At 38.0% G+C, this 12,756-nt stretch overlaps 1 protein-coding gene across 3 annotated transcripts in view; it reads right to left on the bottom strand.

Annotated features, from left to right (window-relative positions):
- LOC111160923 (bromodomain and WD repeat domain containing 3) overlaps positions 1-12,756 on the bottom strand; it is a 229,435-nt gene that overhangs the window by 80,460 nt on the left and 136,219 nt on the right. The window lies entirely within an intron of this gene.

Raw genomic sequence — 12,756 nt, 5'->3', positions numbered from 1 at the left:
TGGATATCAGCCCTTTATCTGTACTGTCATTTGCAAATATCTTCTCCCATTCCGTGGGTTGCCTCTTTGTTTTGTTGACAGTATCCTTTGCTGTGCAGAAGATTTTGATCTTGACATAGTCCCAAAACTTCATTTTCACTTTTGTTTCCCTCGCCTTTGGGGACGTGTCTTGAAAGCAGTTGCTGTGGCCAATGCCAAAGGGCTGACTGCCTATGTTCTCCTCCAGGATTTTGATGGATTCCTGTCTCACGTTGAGGTCTTTCACTATTTTGAGTTTATCTTTGTTTATGGTGTAAGAGAATGGTCGAGTTTCATTCTTCTATACATAGCTGTCCAATTTTCCCAGCACCATTTATTGAAGAGACTGTCTTTTTTCCACTGTATATTTTTCCTGCTTTGTCGAAGATTACCTGACCATAGATTTGAAGAACTTTTAAGTTGTTTGATATGTCAGTTTGTGTGTATGTATGATGTAACAAATATCCCCAAATTAGCCATTATAAGGAAGGTCTTAAGGAATAATTATTAAATTATGAATTTCCAAATGTACTTTTTTGAGGAACTATTCCAAGCAAAAAGTCCAGAGTAGAGATCTGAGTAAAGTTTAAAGTTCAACTACAGATATAGAAAATGTTCTGCATCTTTCTTTCATGAGAATTTCCTTTCTGAAATAAATCAAAATGATTTATTTATTTCAAATGCTATCTCTTTTGAAAACACCTCAGTATATTGATAATTACAGAAATTATTTCTATTTATACACTGAAACACAATGATTACATCTGAATACTTTATTTATTTCTATATTATTTTTCTTTTAAAGATTTATTTATTTATTCCAGAGTGGGGAGGGAGAGGGGAGAGAAAGAGGGACAAAATCCTCAAGCAGACCCTATGCTGAGTATGGAGCCACAGGGGGCTGGATTCTAGGTACCTTAGATCATGACTTGAGACAAAATCAAGAGTCAGATGTTCAACAAATTGAGCCACCCAGGCACCCTTATATTCTTTTTCTTAAATACATCTTAGACATGTTTTTCACCTTGTCCTCTAGTCAGACTAAAAGGTATCCTAAAGAGTAGCCACGCAGCCAAGTCATCAGGTCTTATAGGAAATTAAATGTGATGAATTAGAGATTTTTTTGTTCAAATGTTTTTAGTTTTATCTCCTATTTAATATTCATGCTTTTCACCCTTGTTTACACATATGACATTGTAAAAGTTAATATTAGCAAATGTGTAATACTATTGTTCTACAAATCTTTTTGAGAGAGTACATAAAAGGATATGTAACATTTCACTCTATAAAAAACAATTCAAGTCTTAAATCCCTAGTGAGGAAATAAAATTCCATTTATAAATCAATACCTATCTCATACCTGGAAGAAAACCTACAACTAACAAACTAAGATATGAAGGCATTCGGGTGTGGGGGATGGGGTGTGGGAATCAGAATATGCAAGAGAAATATACAAACAAGAAGATTTGCTATGGAGGGGAAGATGGCTGTGGAGTAGCAGGAGACTAGGCTTACCTCCTCCCATGAATACAAGTAGATAAATACCAATTCATCCTAAATACTCCAGAAATCGATCTGAAGACTAGCAGAACGAACTCTACAACTAAAGGTGGAGAAGAGACCACCTCAGAGAAGGCAAGAAGTGCTGAGACACGGTTTGGGATAGAAACAGATCATGGCCACCATGGTGGGGAGGGAGCCAAGGTCATAGAAAAGGGCAAGATACAGAGCAGCACAAAGAGGAGTTCACATGGGAAAGATGGATCCTTGTAGTGACTGGCTTCATAAGCCAGAGCACATTAATTTCTTTTTTTTTTTTTTTTAAAGATTTTATTTATTTATTTGACAGAGAGATCACAAGTAGGGAGAGAGGCAGGCAGAGAGAGAGGAGGAAGCAGGCTCCCTGCCGAGCAGAGAGCCCGATGCGGGGCTCGATCCCAGGACTCTGAGATCATGACCTGAGCCGAAGGCAGCGGCTTAACCCACTAAGCCACCCAGGCGCCCCATAGAGCACATTAATTTCATGAGTTCTTGAAAATAGTGGGACTTAAAGCCTGTTGTTTTATAGGTTATCGGGTTTGGCTCTGGGAGAGCATGCAAAGCGTTGGGGCTGCTCTTTAAAAAAAATCAAGGCAAACAGCTCATAGACATATGGCATAGAAACTGATCTCAAGAACGCCTGAGGCACACAGTGGGGAGCTTATCTGCCCATCTCAGAGTGTGTCCCAGAGAGACAGGATTCATGGAAAGACCTATATGTGAACAAAGTAACTGGCAGCTGCCATTTCCCTCACAGACCCATCTGCATAAGCACAGGGTCACCTATGGGAAACAGTATAGCACCAGAACTTACTACCTAAATTGCTTATACCACATCCTACCCCATTGTGCTCAGATGGAACTGACCTTCCACATCACACTTACCTCAGTCCCAACACAGCAGTTCTTTTCCCTCAGACCAGCCCAAACTCCTGCCAACACTGCATCTCCTGACCCAGGAGTTTTGCGGGACCTGGATTCCAGTGGCAGTGACAAAATACCTCATTTCACAAGCAGACCAGAGCACAAATAGTTAAAGCTGACCACAACAGGCCAAGGACCAAAACTGCTGACAACAGGAGAAGACAGCATCTACAAAAGATGGGCCTAAAGAATAAAGTGGACAGCACACAACAGCAGAGTGCATGTACCACACATTAGAAAAACTCACTGACGTGCCAGAGCCTGGGGAAAAGGGGACACTACACTGAAGGGTACTACAAGGATTTCTTCTTCAAAAGGTCAATACCCCCAAAAGAGGAGACATAGCTGACTTTCCCAACACACAGAAAAAGACAGAGAGAGGCAAACAAAATGAGAAGTCAGAGGAACTTCTTCCAAATGAAGAAAGAGGACAAAGCCACAGCAAGAGGTCTAAGCAAAACAGATATAAGTAACATGTGTGACAGAGAATTTAAAGTAATGATTATAAAGATATGTACTGGACTTGAGAAAAGAGTGGAAGATATAAGTGAGACACTTAAAAGATAAGGAATAATATGCCAGAGATAAAGGATTCAATAAACGAAATGAATAATACACTTAACAGAATGAACAGCAGTCTGGAAGAAGCAGAGGAACAAATCAATGACCTAGATGACAATAATGGAAAGTAGTCAAGCTAAACAAAAGAGAGAAAAAAGAATTAGGTAAAAGAATTATGGAGGTCAGTGACTCCATCAAACATAATAAAATTCATATTATGGGAGTCCTAGAAGAAAGAAAGAAAGAGAGAAAAGAGGGCAGAGAATATATTTGAAGAATTAATAGCTGAAAACTTCCCTAATCTGGGGGAGGAAACAGAAACCCAGGTCCGGGAGGCACAGAGAACCCCCAACAAAATAAAAAAAAAAAAAAAGGCAGATCCACACAAAAACATATTATAATTAAAATGGAAAAATACAGTGATAAATAAAAAGAAAATTAAGTCAGCAAAACAAATGAAGATAGTTTCACATAAGGGAAATCCCTTAAGGCTATCAGCAGAATTTTTCAGCAGAAATGTTACAACAAAAAGGGAGTGGCATGATATACTCATAGCGCTGATTGGGAAAAATCTTCAGGCAAGAGTACTCTATCAAGCAAGGTTATTTCAGAATAGGAAAGCTAAAGAGTTTACCAGACAAATAAAAACTAATGGAGTTAATGACCAATAAATCAGCTCTGTAAGAAATATTAAAAAGAATCTTTGAGTGGAAAGGAAAGACCGTAAGTGACAGTATCAAGTAGGAAATACAAAAGCAGTGAAAATGAATACTTCTGTAAGAAATCAGTCAAAGAAAACACAAAATAAAGGAACACCATATACCTAAAACGTGGGCAGTAAAGAATGGATTGACTCTTAAATGACCATCAACTTAATATAGACATCTAGAAGATGGTGGTGTAGTAGGTAGACCCTGGGCTTGTCTCATCCCTCAAACACAACTAGATAACTATTAAATCACTCTGAATACCCAAGAAATAACCCTGAGAACTGAAATAACAAACTCCACAATGAGAGGGAAAGAAGAGGCACATCAAGAAAGATAGTAAATGTGAAGACATGGTTTGGGGGAGAAACAGAATGGGTGCTCTGAGGAAAGGGAGTGTTGGTCACAGAGAAAGGTAGAAGAGTGAGGAGCACACAGGGAAATAGCAAGGAGAACATTTTCCCAGTCACTGGCTGGGAAAATAAGAAGGGCTGATTTTTGTGAGTTTTAGCAACCAACGGGGTTTGAAGACTGAGTTTTAAAGGTCGGTGGGCCTGGCTGGGATAGAGCCCTGAGGGCACTGTGGTGCTCCTGGAGATTAGGTAGGCAAACAACCCTGGGGCAAACAGCATGAAAACTGCAACTGAAAAACACCAGGATACACTGGGAGAGATTATTTGCTCTTTTCAGAGTGCTACCCTAAGAGCAGCAAGCACAGAGACCCCTCTCCTGGGACAAAAGAGCTGGCTGGCACCACTTCCTTCCCCTGCCCCTCACATAAACATAAGCCAACTTCAGTAAACAGTACAGTGCCAATGCTGGCTGCCTAACTTGCTTACACCAGGACCCACACCCTTGCACTCTGTCCTTCTAGGTAAAGATTGCCTCGGTCCCAGCACAGCAGGCCCCTTGCCCAGAAGACCAGCAGAAATCCCTGCACATACCACAACTCCTGAGCAAGGAGTTCTGCAAGGCTTCAGTTCTAGTAGAAGTACCATCAAGTCTCATTTAACAAGCAGAACAGAGCACACATAATTAAAACACAGCACACTCTGACCAAGGTCCAAACACTGCCCACCACAGGCAAGGAAAACCTCTGAAGAGGAATGGTCTGAAGGACAGGGCAGCTGAAACACAGCAGCAGAGTGTACTCAGCACACACCAGAGACATTCCTTGAAGCACCAGGCCTTGGACATTTTATGACTTCTTCTTCATAAAAACATAATTCTCAGGAGCAGGAAGCAATAACAGGCTTTTCTAACACAGAGAAGTAGACAGAGACTTGGAAAAAATGCCAAGATGGAGGAATTCAAACACAAGATAAGGTCATGGCCAGAGATTTAAGTAAAACAGATATAAGTAATAGGCATGATGAAGAATTTGAAGCAACAGTCATAAGGATAATCACTGGGCTTAAGAAAAGCCTGGAAGACTTCGGGGAGGCCTTTAACCCAGAGATAAAAGGGTTAAAGAACTGTTAGAAACAAAGAATGCAATAATTGAGATTCAAAACAAACTGGGTGCAATGAAGTTAATATAGAGAGCTATATGCACAAGTGATTCTACATAAACCTAATGATAACCACAAATCAAAAAAACATTAATAGATAGGCAAAGAATAAAGAGAAAGGAATTCAGTACATTAACAAAGCAAATCAGCAAAACTTAGAGAAAGATAAAAAAGGATCAGAAAAAAACTTCAAAATAACCACAATACAAGTAATAAAATAGCAATACATACATATCTATCAATAATAACTTTGATGTAAATGGACTAAATGCTCCAATCAAAAGACACAGGGTGACAGAATGCACTTAAAAAAAAAACAAAAACAAAAACAAAAACAAAAAAACCCAAGAGTTATCTATATACTATCTACTGGAGACTCACTTTAGACCTAAAGATAGATGCAGACTGAAAGTGAGGGGATAAAAAAAAACAATTATCATGCAAATGCATGTGAAAAGAAAGCTGTAGTAGCAATATTTCCATCAGAAAATATAGATTTTGAAATAAAGACTGTAACAAGAGACAAAGAAGGACTCTATATAATAACAAAGGGGATAATCTACTAGAAAGACTGATTGTAAATATTTACACATCCAACATGGGAGTACTAAATACATAAAACAGTTAATAACAAACATAAAGGAACCAATCAATAATAATACAATAATAGTAGGGAACTTTAATATACTACTTACATCTAAACATAATTAAAAAACAAACAATGACACAGTGCACTGGGTGGATTTAACAGATATATTTAGAACATCCCATCTTAAAACAGCAGAATACACCTTCTTTACTGATGCACACAGAACATTCTCCAGAAGAGATCACATATTAGGCCAGAAAAAGAGTCTCATCAAATTCAAAGAGATTTAAGTCATACCATGCATATTTTTAATGACAAAGCTATGAAAGTAGAAGTTCAACACAAGAAAAAATCTGGAAGACCACAAATACATGGAGGCTAAATAACATGCTACTAAACAATGAATAGATTAACCATGAAATGAATGAAGAAATACAAAAGTACATGGAAATAATGAAAATGAAAACACAGTGGTCCAAAAGCTTTGGGATGTAGGAAAAATGGTTCATAATGGGAACTTTATACCTATACAGGCCTTACTCAAGAAGCAAGAAAAACATCAAAGAAACAACTTACCCTTACACCTAAAGGAATTACAAAAAATACTAAACTACCTAAAACCAGCAGAAGTTAGGAACTAACAAAAAGTAGAGCAGAAATAAATGACATAGAAACTAAAGAAACAGTAGAATAGATCAATGAAACCAAGAGCTGTTTCTCTGAAAGATAAACAAATTTATAAACCTCTAGCCAGACTCATCAAAAAACCACCAAAAAAGACACAAATAAATAAAATAAGCCTGGTGGTGGGGATTATGGAAGGCATGTATTTCATGGAGCACTGGGTGTGGTGCATAAACAGTGAATTTTGGAACACTGAAAACAAACAAATAAATAAATAAATAAATAAAATTGCAAAGGAAAGAGGAAAAATAGCAACCACACCACAGAAGTAAAATTAGAATATTATGAAAAACTATACGCCAATAACAACGTAGAAGAAATGGATAACTTCCTAGAAACATATAAACTACCAAAGCAGAAGCTGGAAGAAATAGAAAATGTGAGTAAACTGACTGTCAGCGAGGAGGATGAAACAGTAATCAAAAAACACCCAATGAACAAAAGTCCAGGATGAGAAGGCTTCACAGGTGACTTCTACCAAACATTTACAGAAGAGTTAATACCTATTCCTCTCGAAGTATTCCATAAAATACAAGAGAAAGAAAAATTTCCAGAATTATTCTATGAGCCCAGAAATATCCTGAAAACCAAAAAAATGCAAAAATTCTCAACAAAATACTAACAAACAGAATCCGGCAATCAAGTAGGATCTATTGCTTGGCTGCAAGGGTGGTTCAGTATTCACAAATCAATCAACGTGATACATCACATTAATAAATGAAAGGATGACCTGGGGAATTCTACCAAACTTTCAAAGAAGAAATAACACCTATTCTCCTGAAGCTGTTTCAAAAAATTGATGCAGAAGGAAAACTTCCAGACTCTTTTTATGAAGCCAACATTACCCTGATCCCCAAACCAGGCAAAGACCCCACCAAAAAGGAGAATTTCAGACCAATATCACGGATGAATATGGATGCTAAGACTCTCAACAAGATCCTAGCAAATAGGATCCAACAGCACATTAAAAAGATTATCCACCATGACCAGGTGGAATTCATCCCTGGGTTACAAGGATGGTTCAACATTCGCAAATCAATCAATGTGATAGAACAAATCAATAAGAGAAGAGAGAAGAACCACATAGTCCTCTCAATTGATGCAGAAAAAGCATTTGACAAAATCCAGCATCCGTTCCTGATTAAAATGCTTCAAAGTATAGGGATAGAGGGAACATTCCTGAACTTCATAAAATCTATCTATGAAAGACACACAGCAAATATCATCCTCAATGGGAAAAAGCTCACAGCCTTCCCGTTGAGATCAGGAACACGACAAGGATGCCCACTCTCACCACTCTTGTTCAACAGAGTATTAGAAGTCCTAGCAACAGCAATCAGACAACAAAGAGAAATAAAAGGTATCCAAATTGGCAATGAAGAAGTCAAACTCTCTCTCTTCGCAGATGACATGATTCTTTATATGGAAAACCCAAAAGACTCCACCCCCAAACTACTAGAACTCATATAGCAATTCAGTAACATGGCAGGATACAAAGTCAATGTACAGAAATCAGTGGCTTTCTTATATACTAACAATGAAAATACAGAAAGGGAAATTAGAGAATCGATTCCATTTACTATAGCACCAAGAACCTGGGAATAAACCTAACCAAAGAGGTAAAGGATCTGTACTCGATGAACTACAGAACACTCATGAAAGAAATTGAAGAAGACACAAAAAGATGGAAGACCATTCCATGCTCTCGGATTGGAAGAATAAACATTGTTAAAATGTCTATACTGCCGAGCAATCTATACTTTTAATGCCATTCCAATCAAAATTCCACTGGTATTTTTCAAAGAGCTGGAGCAAATAATCCTAAAATTTGTATGGAATCAGAAGAGACCCTGAATTGCTAAGGAAATGTTGAAAAACAAAAATAAAACTGGCGGCATCATGTTACCTGATTTCAAGCTTTACTACAAAGCTGTGATCACCAAGACAGCATGGTAATGGCATAAAAACAGACACATAGACCAGTGGAACAGAGAGTCCAGATATGGACCCTCAACTCTATGGGCAAATAATCTTCGACAAAATTGGAAAAAATATACAGTGGAAAAGACAGTCTCTTCAATAAATGGTGCTGGGAAAACTGGACAGCTCTATGTAGAAGAATGAAACTCAATCATTCTCTTACACCGTACACAAAGATAAACTCGACATGGATAAAAGACCTCAACGTGAGACAGGAATCCATCAGAATCCTAGAGGAGAACATAGGCAGTAACCTCTTCAATATCAGCCACAGCAACTTCTTTCAAGATATGTCTCCAAAGGCAAAGGAAACAAAAGCGAAAATGAACTTTTGGGACTTTATCAAGATCCAAAGCTTCTGCACAGCAAAGGAAGCAGTCATCAAAACAAAGAGGCAACCCATGGAATGAGAGAAGATATTTGCAAATGACAGTACAGACAAAAGGTTGATATCCAGGATCTATAAAGAACTTCTCAAACTCAACACACACAAAACAGATAATCATGTCAAAAAATGGGCAGAAGATATGAACAGAGACTTCTCCAATGAAGACATACAAATGGCTATCAGACACATGAAAAAATGTTCATCATCACTAGCCATCAGGGAGATTCAAATTAAAACCACATTGAGATACCATCTCACACCAGTTAGAATGGCCAAAATTAGCAAGACAGGAAACAACATGTGTTGGAGGGGATGTGGAGAAAGGGGAACCCTCTTACACTGTTGGTGGGAATGCAAGTTGGTGCAGCCACTTTGGAGAACAGTGTGGAGATTCCTTAAGAAATTAAAAATAAAGTTTCCCTATGACCCTGCAATTGCACTACTGGGTATTTACCCCAAAGATACAGATGTAGTGAAAAGAAGGACCATCTGTACCCCAATGTTTATAGCAGCAATGGCCACGGTCGCTAAATGGTGGAAAGAACCAAGATGCCCTTCAACGGACGAATGGATAAGGAAGATGTGGTCCATATACACTATGGAGAATTATGCCTCCATCAGAAAGGATGAATACCCAACTTTTTTATCAACATAGACGGGACTCAAAGAGATTATGCTGAGTGAAATAAGTCAAGCAGAGAGAGTCAATTATCATATGGTTTCACTTATTTGTGGAGCATAACAGATAACATGGAGGACATGGGGAGATGGAGAGGAGAAGGCAGTTGAGGGAAATTGGAAGGGGAGATGAACCATGAGAGACTATAGACTCTGAAAAACAATCTGAGGGTTTTGAAGGGGCCGGGGGTGGGAGGTTGGGGGAGCCAGTTGGTGGTTATTATGGAGGGTACGTATTGCATGGAGCACTGGGTGTGGTGCAAAAACAATGAATTCTATTACCCTGAAAAGAAAAATAAAATAAAATAAATAATAAGTGAAAGGATGAGAACCATATGAGCCTTTCAATAGATGTAGAGAATACATTTGATATAGTATAACAGCCATTCATGATAAAAACTCTCAACAAAGTAGGGATAGAGGGGACATGCCAGAACATCATGAAGGCTGTATACAAAAACAACAACAACAACAACAAAACACAAAACAAAACAAAAAACCAGCTAATATAATCCTCGATGGGGAAAAACTGAGAGCTTTCCCCTTAGAGTAAGGAACTAGAAAATTATATCTGCTCTCCCCACTTTTATTCAAGATGGTACTGGAATCATAGCCATAGCTATTAGATCACACACAAAAAATATAAGGCATGCAAATTGGTAAGGAAGAAGTTAAATGTTCACTATCTGCAGAAAACCCACTATATAGTAAACCCTAAAAACTCTGCCAATAAGCTACTAGAACTGACATATGAATTCAGGAGTCATGGGATAGAAAATGTGCAGAAATCTACTACATTTCTACATACTTATAATGAAGCAGCAGAAAGAGAATTTAGGAAAACAATCACATTGAAAATGATACCAAAAATAATGTTACTTTGGAGTAAATCTATAACCAAAGAGGTGAAAGATCTATCCTCTGAAAACTATGAAAACACTGATGACAGTAATTGAAGATGACACCAAGAAATGGAAAGACATCCATGCTTATGGATTGGAAGAACAAATATTTAAGAATGTCTATACTGGGGAGCCTGGGTGGCTCAGTCCATTAAATGGCTGACTCTTGATTTCAGCTCAGGTCATGAGGTCCGAGGATTGAACCCTGAGCTGGGCTCCATGCTCAGCAGGAAGTATGCTTGGGAATTCTTTCTCCCTCTCGCCACTCTCTCTCTCTCTCTCTCTCTCTCTCTCTCTCATAAGTAAACACACCTTTTAAAAAAATTTAAAAAGACCTAAATGTGAATTCTGAAACCATAAAAATCCTAGAAGAGAGTATAGGCAATGATTTCTCTGATATCGGACATAGTAACATTTTTGTAGATAGGTCTCCTGTGGCAAGGGAAATAAAAACCAAAATAAATTATTGGTACTGCATCAAAATAGAAAGGTTCTGCACAGCAAAGGAAACAATCAACAAAACTAAACGTTATCCTACTGAATGTGAGAAAATATTTGCCAAGGACATATCCAATAAAGTTAGTATCTAAAATATATAAAGAACTTACCTAAATCAACACTCAAAACCAAATAATCCAATTAAAATATAGGCAGAAGAAATATACAGACATTTCTCCAAAGAAGACATCTGAACATCCAGTCAGAATGACAAAAATTAATGAGGTAGGAAACAACAAATGTTGGAGAGGATGTGGAGACAGGGGAACCCTCTTACACTGTTAGTGGGGATGTAAGTTGGTACAGGCACTTTGAAAAACAGTACAGAAGTTCATCAAAAAGTTAAAAATAGAGCTACCCTATGATCCAGAAATTGCACTACTGGATATTTACACCAAAGATATAGATGTGGTGAAAAGAAGGGGCACATGCACCCCAATGTTCATAGCAGCAATGTCCACAATAGCCAAACTGTGGAAGGAGCCGAGATGACCTTCAACAGGTGAAAAGATAAAGATGATGTGGTCCATACATACAATGGAATATTATTCAGCCATCAGAAAGGATGAATACCCACCATTTGCATCAATATGAATGGAACTGGAGGTGATTATGTTAAGTGAAATAAGTTAAGCAGAGAAAGACAATTATCATATAGTTTTACTCATATGTGGATCATAAGGAATAACATAGAGGACATTAGGGGAAGGAAAGGAAAACTGAAAGGGGGGATATCAAATAGGGATACAAACCATGAGAGACTATGGACTCTAGGAAATAATCTGAAGGTTTTAGAGGGGAGGAGGTGGGAGGATGGGTTAGCCCCATGATGGTTACTAAGAAGGGCATGTATTATAATGAGCACTGGGTGTTATACACAAATAATAAACCATGGAACACTATATCAAAAACTAATGATGTATTGTATGGTGTCTAACATAACTTAATAAAAAAATAAGATGTCCAAATAGCCAACAGACACATGAAAAGATGCTCAACCTCACAATCAAGGAAGTGCAAATCCAAACTACAACGAGATACCACCTCACACTCTTCAGAATGGCTAAAATCAAAAACTCAAGAAACATCAAGTGTTGGCAAGGATGTGGAGGAAAAGGATCCCTTTTGTGCCTTTGGTGGGAATGCAAACTGTTGTAGTTACTGTGGAAACAGTAACGAGGTTCCTCAAAAAGTTAAAAATAGTGGGGCACCTGGGTGGCATAGTCAAATAAGTGTCTGACTCTTGATTTTAGCTCAGGTCATGATCTCAGGATCATGAAATGGAGTCCGGTGTTGGGCTCTGCACTCAGTGGGAGTCTGCCTGAGACTTTCTCTTTCTGTCCCTCCCCGCACTTGTGCTCTCTTTCTCTCTCTCTCTCTCAAATAAATAAATCTTTTTTAAAAAGTTAAAAATAGAAGTACCCTAAGATCCAGTAACCACACCACTGGGTATTCACCCAAAAAACACAAAATGCCAATTTGAAATGATACATGTACGTTTATAGCAGCATTATTTACAATAGCCAATATACAGAAGCAGCCCAAGTTTCCATCAAGAGGTAAAAGGATAAAGATATACTATATATACACACACATACACACATAGACACACAAATGCACAATGGAATATTACTCAGCCATAAAAAAGAATGAAATCTTGCCATTTGCAATGACAGGGATAGAGCTAGAGAATGTAATGTTAATTGAAGTAAATCAGTCAGAGAAAGGCAAATACTGTATTACTTCATTCATATGTGGAATTTCAGAAACAAAATAA

Source organism: Enhydra lutris, unplaced genomic scaffold (genome assembly GCF_002288905.1).
Source record: "Enhydra lutris kenyoni isolate GAN:26980312 unplaced genomic scaffold, ASM228890v2 scaffoldscaffold79, whole genome shotgun sequence".
Lineage (NCBI taxonomy): Eukaryota > Metazoa > Chordata > Mammalia > Carnivora > Mustelidae > Enhydra > Enhydra lutris.
The sequence above is the reverse complement of the archived record's forward strand: the minus strand, read 5'-3'. Positions and strand labels throughout refer to the sequence as shown.